Source organism: Oryzias latipes, chromosome 10 (genome assembly GCF_053564925.1).
Source record: "Oryzias latipes strain Hd-rR chromosome 10, Olatipes_Hd-rR_3.1".
NCBI classification, from domain to species: Eukaryota; Metazoa; Chordata; class Actinopteri; order Beloniformes; family Adrianichthyidae; genus Oryzias; species Oryzias latipes.
Genome location: NC_136246.1, coordinates 26,166,651 through 26,181,604, shown reverse-complemented (window position 1 = coordinate 26,181,604; position 14,954 = coordinate 26,166,651). Strand labels below are relative to the sequence as shown.

Sequence of the window (14,954 nt, the reverse complement as noted above, 5' to 3'; positions counted from 1 at the left end):
GGAGCCCACTAACGGGATTAGAACAATACAACTGCAGGAAGAAGTTATTTGTCACATTAGATACGACCAGGACAAGGTGGTGAACTTTTGACATTTGTGCAAATGTGTGTGTAGTTTGTCATCCGCTCTTCAAACACAAGTATGTTCACTTGCAGCCCAGATACACATGTTTTGCTAGATTATTTTGTTATAAACAGTATATGCTCGACTTCCTCCTGCAGAAGAGCGGTGCATTAGATGGAGAGAAGAGGTTGAGAGGTAAGTCCAAGCATTAAAGGTCAGGCCAGACGTTGAATCATCTGTTATGGATGAGGGACGACCTTCATTCCTGCCTTATCTCCATGCAGAAAAAGCCCTTTGCTTCCACTCTGCGGCAATAATATTCCCCGACCCAACCCTCACCTCTTACGCCACTCGCTGCCGATCCCCCATGATTGCTTTCACTTAGCATCTATGACAATAAGCTATATTTTAAAATTACAGCTCCCACTTCCAGCTGAATCATTGCATTAACAAACATATTTGGTTTATGGGTCATCATTAAGTCGTGTCTGATTTATGCATAGATCTGTTGGTCTCCAGGGCGCCTCGGAGGACTTTATGGAGACAAAAGCTCAAAATCAATTCGATCACTCACAAAAGTAATTGGTATAAATAGAGTGTGGTGTGGAAGTAAAATAATGAAATGAAGCGCAGTGGAAGGTGGAAAACAGATTCCTGCAGTATATCAATATGAAAGAAGTGCTGAAACACTCTGTGGAGCCGGGAAAATGGAGTGATAATTATGTCAGGACTCATAATGCATCTGTCACATGACTATTACAGGGTTTTACGCGTTTTGACACATTTAAAGTCATCTGTTTAGGTCAAGAAATTACGTAAGTTCAACCCCAAAAGGGGAAAAAGAAACCTCACAATTGTGTTCATATTTATTCAACAAACAGCAGGTTATCCTGCAGAATAGCTGTGACCTTTAATCATTTCCTCCATCACATCATCAGTGTGTCACAACATTTCAGGGACATTTCTGCAGTTTTTTTTTTCTTTTCCTGACCATTTATGTGATGCCATGACAGGAAAATATAAGGCATCAGCAAGGCAGTCAAATGTTTACATTTATAAAGATTTTTAAAAAAAAAGTGTAGGAGGATGGCTTTCTTGTTGTTTTGGGAGGTTATGATTTGGTAATGATTTTTAGCGGAAAAAAATCATCTGTCCACCCAAAAAAATCATCTGTCATTTATTTGAAAAACTAAATTAGACCTAAAGAAGTAGAGAACTCTTCATATATACCTGACAGGGACGGTTAATTGTATTAAAATGACTGTAATCACCAAAAGCAAGAATAGCCAATATCTATCCTAATGCAGAAGCCAGCTGTGATAGATGCCATCATACCCTTGTTGACTTAACACACATGTTCTAGCTGTCTCCATCTCTGACATCCTACTGGTCTGTCATTTTTAAAACATTTTCACAAGTTCTCAAAATTATATTCAACCCAATACAGCAATGGCCATATTTGGCATCCCAGATACAATAACAATCTCCTCTAAGGAAATGAAATGAACATATCATTGCTTTTACAACACTACTTGCACGTATAAGGATTTTATTACACTGGAAGTCAAATAAGCAACCCAAAGTGTCTCTTTGGTTTAGTGACTTATTACAATTTATGGAGCTAGAAAAGATTAAATACACTCTAGGGGGGGGTCCAGAGGCAAATTTCTATCTGTGTAGGGCCCGATGCTATCATACTTTGATGAGCTCAAAACTGCTCCCAAGTAGCAGCTTCCATCGACACTCCTGTTTTCACATTTTCCTTGTGTCATCGACACACTCAGCCTTAGTGGTGCATGCCTGCTTATATCACTGGATGTAATAATTTCCAAAAAAAAAATTCTGACGCCTCTCATCTTCTTGGGGGTTGGGTGGGAGTGGGGTTCTGTTTTGTTTTTGTCTTGTTAAAAAAAAGAGCATTGTTTGAATAACTTCTGCACAATAAATCGGAAATGTATAGTTATCGCGATATCAAGAAGTGCAATACGCAAACGTTTATGAAAATTGCAATAAATGGTAACCTTGAATGTGCTAAAACAATCTTATGTTTATGTTGTTGACCAATTGGATGGACCTAGTTGATTTTAGATGCGTGTCTTCTATGCAGATGAGGGTCATTTGGAGTGTAATTTAAGTTATGTTGACGTTTTTTTTTTAATTGAACCGTTGCCGTGAAATGGAAATGATTTATTCATATATCGCAGGTTATATCGTCATCGCGACATTGATTACTAATATTGCAAATCGCGAGTTTTCCTCACGTTGTGCAGCCCTACTTCTGACATTTGCCTTTGTTTTGGTAAATGTTCTGTATTTCTGGTGCTCAATAAAAAAAGATTAAACTAAAATAAAAAATAAAAACAATTCATCTTCATGGTAAAGAAGTGTGGAGTCAGATATGAAGCCAAAAGCTATGTAGCCAATTTGCAACAGGACACTGATCCCACACATAGCAGCAAATCTCAGACAGAAAGAGTGGAAAGAAAGTTTAATATTCAAAAACATTATGGAGAAAAAAGTAAGTTTAACCCCTTCAAATGGCAAGATACGGCATGAAGGGGTTAAACTGGTGCTGCAAGCGGTTAACGGCTTTTAAAAAGTGTGCATTATTTCAGATTGTTTCTTTATCAAATACATATTGACACTTTGTCACACTTGTGTTGTATTCAAATTTAAAATGGCCCAAAATTTCATCTCTTCCAACATAAAAATCCTACATTAAAACAGTACGTTAGAAGTACAGAATCACTTTTAACAACCTGTAGTTTGTAATACTGCTCAGTACGAGCTTAGAATTTGTTTTTATTTTATTTCAAATATATTGGGAACATCCAATCATTTGCCTTAACCCTTGTGCTATCTTAAATGACCCCACCCTTACTTTGACGTGTTCTCCCTACCATGACAAAGGTGGAAAAATTTCATGTAATCCATGGACACCATTGAAGGAAAAAGGTTCAGAGCACTGTCTAGTGCAGGGGTCGGGAACCTTTTTGGCTGAGAGAGCCATAAACGCCACATATTTTTAAATGTAATTTCGAAAGAGCCATACAATAGTGTAGTGTCCCTTTCCCACACTGAGGCACAGAGTCTTAACCTCTTTTAAGGTTCTTTATTCTGGGTACTGTAGACCACAACAAACGCCGTACAATTAATTCAGCAACTCCTGAATCTCTGTCGCCGAGACGAGACGAGAGCGCTTCTCCCAACTTTATATTCCCCTGCTCCCCTCTCCAGCCCTCCCATTTCCCTTATTCGGCCCATAGCTGAACCCCATTGGTCCAAATTACCTAACAACAGGCTGAGCGACAGGACTGAGGGCCAATCAGATCTCTGCTTGATCGATGCGTTCCATGAACTCCAGAACTTTTAACGCGGCCCAACAGCCAAGTTGAACTCAGTCCGCAACAATATGTTTAAAACTAAATATACAAGTGAATGTGTGCATTTGATGTAATTTCAACACTTTCAAAGTACAATAGGTCTGTGGATTCTTTTTAATAACATTGTTATTCTGTTGCTGATAAATGATGAGTATTTCTCGTGGTAGTTTTGCTGATGGTCTGGTCTGGTTGATACGTGGTGAGTTTCTGCTTTAAACGGGATCTTAAGTCTGAATGTTCTTTAGATGTGAGAGACAGACATGGAACCAAACACACAGTGGGCAGCGGGTTTTACGTTTTTACCATCCCTGCGCGATTCACCTGCTGCCCCCCCCCCCCCCCCCCCCCCCCCCACCTCTACTTTCTTCCTCTAACACCCCGTCCCCGAAACTGCGCGCTCTTCCTCAGAGACGGGAGCGCGCACTTTTAGGCACAGCAATTCACAGGTTTCCGGGTGGTACAAACTCTGTGAAATAATAGATCATACTAGTAAACTGCAAGCACTCCAAGCACCGCTACTACTGCGCGCCTCTGACATGGCATCGCGCCCGAGAAGGACTGGTCTAATGAAACAAAAAAAAAGCATAATTAAGGATTTGTCTGCGAGCCACATGTGACCATCAAAAGAGCCATATATGGCTCGCGAGCCATAGGTTCCCGACCCCTGGTCTAGTGGGTCTAGATGACCCAACTCCCAACGTTAAAGTGCCTAGGATAGCACAAGGGTTAATTGCTGAAATTTCTGTCAAGGGAGTAAGAGTTCTAGAAAAGATCCAAATAATAGATTAAAAAACAAGTTCACCAAGTGCTCTGAACAACTTTCAAATAATGTTTGTTTTAACTGGATCAAATAATGAAGCAGATGCATACATCCTAACAGCTTCTCCAATCTGCTATCAATTAACATTGATTTATTTAGCACAGATAAAGTGCTTTTCACAGAGACATATGAAAATGGGTTGGTCTCCATAGACAAATTAAAAAAGAACATGTTCAATTTCACAGTTAAATCAGGCATTACTGAAAATTAGGAATTCAATGAAACCCCTTTTTTTATGACTCAGTTCAAACCTCGGATTTTGGGTCATGGATTTGATTTGGTTTGAAATATGATTTGTGTATTATGAAACCAGCAAAAACAAAATTTTAAGAAAAATGTTTCATTTAATTTCCTAATAGGGAGATAAAAATAATTTTGAATTAAGAATTCAGTTCAATGGTGCAACATATTGGGAAATGTGGCATTCCTAGTGAAAATAGTTTTAAACGTGGCATCATCGCTAAAAGGTCTTTCATTTTAAAGTCTCATTTTGAAATTTACATTTGGTTTTTGTATATTTGAGTTTTTTTCCTTTTTTTTTGCAAAATCATTGTACTGTTAGTTCAATGTGTTCCTTTTAGTCAGATTTCTTTATTAGGGTTGCACTGTGGTGTAGTGATTGGATGGATTTCTTTATTATTTTCATTGATATTGATTATTTTGTATTGTCGCAGGGCCATCTTGCATACATAAAGGTGGGTTGCTTTGAATTATACTTTAGGTAAGTAAAGTTTGTAGTTCCCCTTTATTTGCCTACACATTTTTCACAGTCCACAGGATATTTGGTGCACTCATTTTGGCCAAGCCCATGTTTTATGCACAGTCTGAGGGTTTGTATCTGCAGGAGCATTTCATGATAAAACGGATAATAGAATGACACAGCAGTATGCTGAACCAACACCAGCATGTCTTCTCTCTTTCAGTCATCTTTTATTATCCTCAGATTGGTTCTCACTTGGTCTCTTTGTGGAAAAGGTCTGAATCTGTCAACCGTGGACAGGAATCACTTGAACCCCCATCCTCCCCAGCAACACTAATGTCTCATCCTTGCTGTCATATAATATGTTTTTAAACAATAGATCTGACTGAGCGTGTGCGCGCACACTCACAAGGAAGCAAACACACACAAAAGCATAAATCAACAGCACAAGAGGGTGAGCGCATGTCCTCAGATCGAGCAGCCCTGGACCAAGGCTGAGTCATAAATCGTGCAGGTGAGGCGGTGCTGCAGACGCAGATGGGGAGGGGTGGGTCAGGGTCACTCTGTTTCCTCCAAAGGCCAGAGGGTGAACTGCAGAGCAGTCCCGCCTGACCCCTTCATCATCCCTCTGACACAGACAGATTACAGCACCCACACAGTCCCCGACTCTCCTCCCTCAAACACCACCTTTGCCTCTGTTCTCCATCACCCCTAACTTGATCTCCCTTTTCACGGCCTCTTACCCTCTCCTTGTTTTTCTTCTTGTCCTTTTTCTTTCTTTTTATTGCTCTTTGTATCTTGCCCCGTATTGTGCAAGCTCTAATCATATCACTGACCTTCAACCCTTCAGAAGCATCTCTGCTGTGTTTAAATATTTTCTTTTCTTATGCTGCTGGTACATCTCCACCCAAAGCACAGCCTGAGCCCACTCTGGCTCAGATTTTGGGAACTTTCACCTTGTTGTCCGGCCCTCCAAACCTTTTATTCCTACTTTTCTTTTACTTTCCCACTCAGCCTCCCTTTTCGGACGTCTGCTAAACCTCCCCCTGATCTTAAAGCTCATAAATCCTGCACAAAGACATAACCAAGCAGATGGGATTCACTTTCAATGCTGAATTTTCTGCTTTGCCTTTTTCCCTGGGTATAATTCGTTGTGCTCGCCTACTTTAGTTCCTTTGACTTATATCCTAAATTCCATTCCTCGTCCTGTTTATATACACATTATTCGTCTTCTTCTTGCACAAGGAGGCTGCAAATGATCTTGTATCATTAGCAATAAATACAAGAAGCGGCCAACTTCTTTCTCACAAAGGCACAACCTAGGTTGCCGTTATTTCTTTTTGAAGGGATTTTGACTCGTTAAATTGCTCCTTCAGTTTGTTTATTGAAAAGGCGGTAGATTGCCCCACTTTCTCCTAGTCATGGATAAAGCTGTGTGTTGCATTAAAGGGAATTTACAGCTCCCTCCTATGTCCAAAGAACACTCTGAAGACATAAAAAGATTTACTGCATGTCCCAGGGTGAACATGGCACGCGGATGTTCATGTTTAGAGGCTGGCAGTGGAGGAGTAATTGAGATAAATCTGGACTCCAGATGGAGACAGACGTTTGACTTAAGTTGGGACTGGATTTTATCATCGAAAAGTGAATTTGAATGAATGAGATGCACTGACCTTGGGGAAAAAATGGCAAAGGAGTGAAGTGAAGGAATAGTGATACAGTGAAATATATATATGTATGTACATGAACGTATATGTCAGAGGAGATGAGAAAGAGGGGAAAGGGGCTCACAATGCACAAGGGCATGATGAGGAATTGCTTAAATGAATCATTACAGGCCAATTGCTGTCACTCAAATCATCCCTTTGGTCTGTGTCCCTGTCAAATGAATATCAGTTATAACAACCCCCCGTGGCACTGCAATCCAATCCAATCTGATTAATGACTTAAGAGGAAACTTGGAGAACGTCTTGTTGTGCTGATTGCAGATATTCGGAGGGAAGGAGCCACAGGGGATATGATATCTGTTTTAACGCAGTGAAACAGGGATAGGTAAGGAGAGGTGCAAGGTAAGAAATAAAATGAACTGAAAGAGATTAATTAGGACATAAATGGTGGATTATTATCTCATTTAGCTGATTGTCTGCATGCAGCAGTTTCAGGATGTGGGTGCAGACTGTTGAAGAACGGCAGGAAGTTACTGTTTTTGTTCAAGTTGTCCTATCACGAGAACTTTGTCCTTTTAAATTCTAGCAGGAAGTCCTGTCAAACGAGCTGCCACTGTGGATGAAAACTGAAATTGTGAGACTGTATAGACACATCATTTTCTGTCAGGCAGCGTGACAGACAACTAAATGAGAGATATTCAGCCAAAAAAGCTATTGTGCAAATTGAAGATGGGGCAACATTCATGCTTGAAAGGTTTCATGCACAACCCAATCACCACCTGCACACACTCACACAGTTGCATGTCTATAAGTCATTCAATCTGGCCTTTCACATCCCAGGGGCCCAGTGGCTATTAATGGCGCGTTCTGATGCGTTATTGTAACATCTAATTATGTTAGCTGGTACTGATTATGGCCAGCAGCGATTCTTTAGTAAGTAACTGTATGAGACTGACAAGTGAATGCAGACAGATGGACAGTTTCACCTGTACGTCAGCCGTGTGAGGCACCATAAATGAAGTCAACCATATTAGCTGAGGAAAGCCTGGAGGGTTCACTAACTACTGTACTCCAGTGGCGACCAAAACTGGGTTTCTGGCTGCATCTATTGTTTACTGTTCCTTTGAATCATTGTTGGATCTATAATGAGAGAATGTATAAGCGGTACACAGCAAATCCATGCGTCTGTAGGTGTGCATGCAGGCAATTAAATAGCTTGGGTAAAAATAAAAGGCAGGGCAGGTAATCAGACTGTGCGTGTGTAAAAAGGGACACATGACAATTTTTTTTCTCCCACAAAAACATAGATAATTTTTGCAGACAGTAATACTTTTCATTCAAACTAAAAATTGGAAAATAAACTCACTAATTCATACCATTTTAGTCAAATTTTAAGGAACGCTTGTTTTCACTCTAGTTCTAAACGCACTTTTTTCACCTATTAAACATTAACCACCAACAAATATGATTAAACCCAACCACGTGTCTTGCTGGTTTGTCTTGGGTAAGCAGAATAATTCATTAATTATTCATTAAAGCCTTACAGAACAGACTCAAGCTTTATAATTAAGTCAGAATCAGACACTGTGGCTCATCTAATTATGAATCTCTATAAGTTTGTTAACATATTAACCCATATGAATTAATTATTGATAGCTGTCTTTTTTTTTCTTCTTGCTGTCATTGTTCCAATCTACACTTGTAAATGTGAGGCAACTCACTTGCCACGTTGGAATGTAATTTTTTTAATAGTTTCATGACAACTTCTGTGTTAATGAACTCTTTTTTTCTCCCCCAAAAAATATGCGACTTGGTAGTAATTGCCTTGTTTGATAGTAAAGAGAGATCCAAAGCAATCTCAGAGGCGGCAGACAAACTCAATTATAAAAGCAATTGAAAAGCTTTGGACTAGAAAGCTCCATGAAAGGCTGAGGGGTTTGGATCACTGCAGAGCGACTGCAGATTATGTCGCACTGTTTAGAACATCAAACAAACGCAATGAGGTCTATCAACAGAGGCTCTTTTACAGAACATCATCACAGCAACAAACCAGCGAGACAACGCCATGGCAAAAAAGAAAAAAATGTATATAGATTTAAAAATAATAATAATAACACCCCTCACACCCTTCGTAGGTGGTTTCTCACCCAATTTCGGGTCCTCTACCAGAGCTTGAGTGTCTTGCGCAGTATCTTAGCTGTTCCTAGCACTGCACTTTTCTGGACTGTGATGTCTGAAGTCTTTCCACTCCCCAACCTTGGGGGTTACTGCACCAAGTTCTCCAATTACCACCAAACAGACCACAAAGACATCAGCGTGGGGCAGCCATATCCTACTGTTTCAACATAAACTATCTGCTAGGTTCGTTTCATTTTTGATGCACCCAAATGTCTTTCAAACAGTTGTGGAAATGCTTCTTTGCATGGAGATGTGAACATCTAATGAGGAGTAGGAAGATATGGAAGCTTTTTTTTGTCATTGCTGTGAAAGTTGCTGATCTCAGTCTTTTCCAGAGAGGCATCTTTCTGTGAGTGTTCAGTGTGTGTGTGTATGACCATGTAATCCTGCTTAAGTTTTACTATGTTATGTTGCTTTAATTTAGCCCAACTTTAATTAAATATACTTTGGACCAACAGTAATTTATGTAGCTGCAAAAAGAAACCCACAAAAACAAGAACAAAAAACTGGCATCTAGCTGTATTAGTCCCTGTTAAACTTCTCATGTCTTCCCCTGTTTGTGGCTAGATTTGTTACAGACAATGCTCTGCCCTCTGTCACTGATCTGATTATTTTCCCCCCCGTTTTTCTCATATCTGTAAATCTTGCATGGCCTGATGGTTGTCTCGATGGGAATGCAAACAGGCAGTAACAAAGTAAGAAAGAAAAAAATCCCAAATTCCTAAGTTGCAATAATATCTATGAAGAAATAAACTGCATCCACTGCTGCCTTCTACAAATATATATTTTTAAACTGCAGTTCCTCACATCCCAAAACCATTTTATTTAATCTGATCCAAGTGACCAGTAATTACTGAAGCAGGGTTAGCTTCAAAACAAACGGGGCAGTACCTTATGAGTACCAGGGTTGGAGACCCCTGCAAGGTTTGCCCTTTAACACCGGTGGTGTGGCAAGCCACAGCTGAATAAAACGTGATCTTTGAAATACTACAACTGTTCAAGCAAGGAATGTGAATCAGTTAATTCTGACAAGGAGAAAACTGTCTTTTTATATCGGCTGTACAACAACATACAACACATGACTAACATTAAGTGTTGCACAAAGCTACTTTCCTCCACAACAGAATCAGCTGATTTACATTGGTTATGTAAGCATGCCACTGCTAGGAAGTGCTGCATATCAGCAGAAGGCTGCTTTTCTCTTCTTCAAAAGCTGTTGGAGTTGTGTTAATACTGTAAACCATTAAAGAGGTACGTACGGTAGTCAAAAGAATCTGAAAAGTGGAGCTAAAGTTCTGGTGTTAAAGGGTTAAGGAAGGGAGAAACTTGCAAAGGGTCACCCAGCAACAACTTGTTGAAATTCACGTTTAGACAATGTTCTTTCAATGTATAAATATCACAACATACTAAGATATTTGACAACAACAAAAACAAAAGGGGAAAAGAAAGATCCCTCCCAATAATGATAGGTCTTCTCTAAAGACCTAGAGTAAAAACATCTTGTAATGTGTTCACTGTGCAAACTCATAGCAGCCCAGAAAGGATACAAAAACTTCAAGCTGCATTTGTCCATTTATGTTTTTTTTTAAACCGTGTAAATGCAATTTATATGTCCACAGTAGTATAGATGCACTCCACCTGTCAGTCTGTCAGGCTCCCAAAGGAGGCTGCCAGGCCAGCTGCCAGCAGTGGCCATCGGAACCAGTTAAAAGCACACGTGTGTCACATTTCCCATGATCATGCTGACACTGTCAACCTGACATGCCTTTAACAAGACAGCCAAAACTGACTGCCTCTCCCTTCATGGTGGGAATCGGAGTACATCCATGGTCCTGCTGGCTGTCAGTCACAACCCAGCGTGTGCAAGCAATGATTTAAAAAAATAAATAAAAAGGAACAAATAAAAACTAGAAAAGTTATACCTGCATGCACAGGCTCAGCTTCTGGCCTATAGCCTGAAAATCCTATTGACTCAGGGCTTCATTACACACACAGTGAGTTTCAGTAATCTCTCTGAAGCCACTCTACCAACTGGGACTACAAACAAGCTTTCTGCCAGACTTCAGAGCACTCTACATAACACATTACAATATAAAGACAGTTAAATTTGCCTTGACCGAAACCAGGGAGTTTGTTTTCTCCTAAATTTCTGACAAAACCATCTCATAAAACAGAGGCAGATTCATCATAAATCATCCTTCCAGCACTTTAATCCAACCAAACTGACTGATCCTCTACTAAATTTAGTTTGGTTTGTGCTTCTTCTCAAACAGTTTGGTCAGTTTCAACAAATGCAAGTGTGTTTTCTATCCCCATTGTCTTGATGCTTCCATGTAAAAAGATTAGCAAGATTTAAGAATTTATCTTATCAATTCAAATGAGCGAAAAACTAGATTGTTTTGGGATTTAGACTATGTGTAGCGATGCAGCAAAGAGGCTGTAAATGAGAAATGTTTGGTGAAGGATTTACAGAAAACAAGACATGCTCCAATATTTTTTTCTGCAAGATTAGCAATGAAAACTCCCACATTTTCCAGTATTAATATAGAAATGTATATTATTGTATGTTATTTTATTTCCAATTTCTAAAGTCTCACTCCAACATTTTATCATTTATCGTAAAAGCGTTCTCAGTGGTCTTTTAATTATGATTATACTGTTTTATTGGGCAAAATAATAATAATAATAAAAACTGTGTAGATTTCTAGGACATCGTTTCTGCAGAGCGGCTGGAGTTCATTAAAAATTTGCCTCTGAATTGTGGGCGGGACTGTTGGTGTACAGTGAGACTGCGCTAATTTCCCATCATCCCTTTGTTTACATTGTCTCCTGCTAACTTACAGGCCCTAACAACCCCGAGCTAACATAAACAGTGCAACAAAGAAGGTGAGCAATAAAGGAGTTATCCAGCTGTACAATTTTGAGCCAGATGTCAGCTCAGATGAAGAAAACAAAGACGTACAGGGATCTATTTGTCTGCAAGTGGATGCATTGGAATGGAGCAGGGCAGATTGCTCGATGGTTGTTTGTACTTAAAAGCTACAAGTTTTTTCAAACTGTATTTTATTTTGTCACCTCCTGATTCACCGTGATTTAAACAAAGGAATACCCAGAAATGCAGTTTTAATCTTAATTTTCTTTATATATGTCCCAACATGAGAAAAATGCTACAAGAACATGTTAAAAACACCCAAACACAATTTTCATTGGACTGGGTCTTTAAATGAATACTTTTGGATAGACAGCTGGCTGGAACAGAATCAGTTCTTCCATGTAATGCATATGCAGCCAGGATCAGACAAAGCTATTTTCCACTTGCGATTTGGATGCTGAACCCTTGAAAACAGGAGAAGAGAGAGCCACCTCACTGCTTGCTTGCACTGTTGTCTTCAAAGCCTTTTCTGATGTGGCCCCCACCGTGTCTCCCTCCCTGCGGTGAGCGGGATAGGGTAGCTGGGTACATCCTCAATGTGCCAGTCACTCCGATCTCACACTGATTACATTTCTTCTGTAAGAATCCACCTTTCAGAAGCGTTGTACATGCTGGGAAAATAGCCCTCCTCCTGCGGAAGGGAGCAATAAAGATGGTCCCTCTGTTGGAGGCACAGGCGGACTTCTAAAGTTTGGTGTGTCAAAACCAATTGTGTCGCACAAAAGTTCAAAAAAAGAATAGTCTGCACTAAAAGAAAAGTCTTTTAGCTTATTTTCTAGGAGAATACAACCAGTGTTATTGTCATCTAGACTATCTGAAAGCACTTTATGCCTTCAATAATCATTAAAAAAAACATCCTAATTTATTTTGTTAGCTGTAGGGCTTTTACATGCAGAAACAATTAAAAATGTGTGCTAGATGAATTAAAGTCAATAATAATTCAGAATTCTGAGTCTAACTGACATTTAAAAGCCACTTTTATCAAATTTGGAGCAGTCGTGGAGCCATTATCAGGCCAAATAGGGAACATGTTCTTGGTAGTAAAGCACTTGTGGGCTTTTCTTTTTCCCAGAACGCATCCCAAACCCATAAATCCTGAATCTGCTTCCTGACTTACTGAATGAAATAAATCTATGAGCAACAGACTGATGATGTGCAATTCCAAAAACAGACACAAAACACCATCTGAAGCCAAATTTAACACCAACAAAATGGGGATTATTAAATATTAACCAACCAATAGTTGTGTTTTGCATTAATATGCAATACTGTGTGCTGTAAAGCAGAAAGGCAGAAATGAGGCAACCCCCCACCCCTCTGGAGTTACTAACTGCAGAAATCTCAGGCTGAGGCTTCTAATACAGCTACTAATCAATGTGAAATTCAAGCATTAGAGTTCAATTAGGTACATAAAAAAGCAAAAAAACAAAAAAGTATTCCTCAGCCTACAGATGAACACAGCTGTTAATTTTGGCACTTCATGTATAAAGGAAAAAACAAACGAACCATACATTTAAAACAGATATAGAAAAAGCAATAGTAGATCTGACTTCAATAGGGGAAATGCATTTACCAGAAAAAACGACTCAATAATTGACTCAATGTCATGTGGCCCTGTCACCTAAATCTAGCTTCTGCACCAACAGATTATCTTTAACACTGTTGCAGCTACACTACATGTACAATTTGGTGCTTTTGCCCTTCTGCAAAGCAGGGTTATCAGTCACAGGGGGATAGCCCCCTGTTACTGTATAATTTGTGTGCTTCAAAGCAAACGCTGCCAAACCCCCAGTTCAAGCAAATATTATTGATCATCAACTGAGAAGAGCAAGAATAACCTTTCTTTACACCACTGCAATCCACCTAAAAATATGCATTATAATAAAATGCATTTACAACTCTCTGGAGCAACTAGCTATATTAAAAGTATAATTAAGGCAAATAAGCATCAAATAGATTTAAAAGCTGCTGTGGGGGGAAAAAATGCAGCTAAATATGTTCTGTTATTTATTCAGGCTCATTTTTAAAAAGGAGGTTCAAAATCATTGAAATCTGGATCACTTAAATTTGGTTTTGATCTTCATCGATACATTTTTAAAGTTACACTTAAAGCCCTTTTTCAAATGTAAAAAAAACCCAACAAACTTGTTTATTATAGAAAAGGCAGTAGATTATTGCCATCGTTTCTGTGTGAAATGTGCATTTGTCAAAACTTCACACAGAAATACCTTCAAATTTAGCAAAGATCCTGGCAATCAACATACCTTGCAAGAATTAAATGGTATGATATTTACATAGTCACAACGAGCAAAAATGAGCAAACCCGTACGGCGCAGGCAGGTGGCCCACAGGAAATTGTAGGACTGTTGACCGCTTAGTGAGCCCGTAGAGAGAAAATGTTCATGCTGCGAGCAACAGGTCGTACCGAACACTTAAACAACTTTTAAGGGTAGGTTAGGGTAAAGTGTGTAAGACGCAGGTTTGTCATGCAGATATTTAGGGCTTATTGCATGAAAAATGGCATTTCTTCCAAATAAACACAATGGATTATTGACCAGACATTATCTTCTGTGGTACCATTTCAATCCCGAACAATGCAGTGAGCAAGTAACTATTGAATCTAAGCACTTTAGCCAAGAACAGAAAATGCATCGCAGACCATTTGGCTGATGAAGTCAGCAGTAAGAATAACAACACATTCTGGCCGATAAGTCTGCAATTGTTTTCTTTAGTCAGCTGCTTACTGGCTGAAAAAGTCCAGATGTAGTGCTGTGCTGTGAGCTGTGCTTGATGCTGTTGTGTTGGCCCTCAGGATTTTCCCCAGTAACTGCAATTACGTGAAACATAAAGTACCACCTTTTCATTTCTGCCATGAATTTTGTGAAGGCGCTTTACCTGTGAGAAGAACGTCTGCAACAGCTGTTGGCAGAAATGAGAAAAGGAACATCTTGGCACCATCGGTGGTGAGTCACAGGACTCAGCCTCGTTCTGTTTGTTCCTAGTTGGGTTTTCTTTGGTTTTGCTGTTATTCTTGGAAACAACTCAGTAATTTACTCTTAAACTGAATAATTTTGGATGTGTTTTGCGTTTTAGACCATTTTTTGGTCACCTTTACTGATCACAGCTGTTGAGATATATCTCCTTGGGATGCTCTGCAGCAGGTGATTCTTAAAAGAAACATCTTAATTTTTTTTTAATATACCGACATGTT

General features: G+C 39.4%; 1 protein-coding gene across 1 annotated transcript in view; it reads right to left on the bottom strand.

Annotated features, from left to right (window-relative positions):
- Positions 1-14,954, bottom strand: part of tenm1 (teneurin transmembrane protein 1) — a 212,735-nt gene that overhangs the window by 29,399 nt on the left and 168,382 nt on the right. The gene's annotated exons all lie outside the window — the stretch shown is intronic.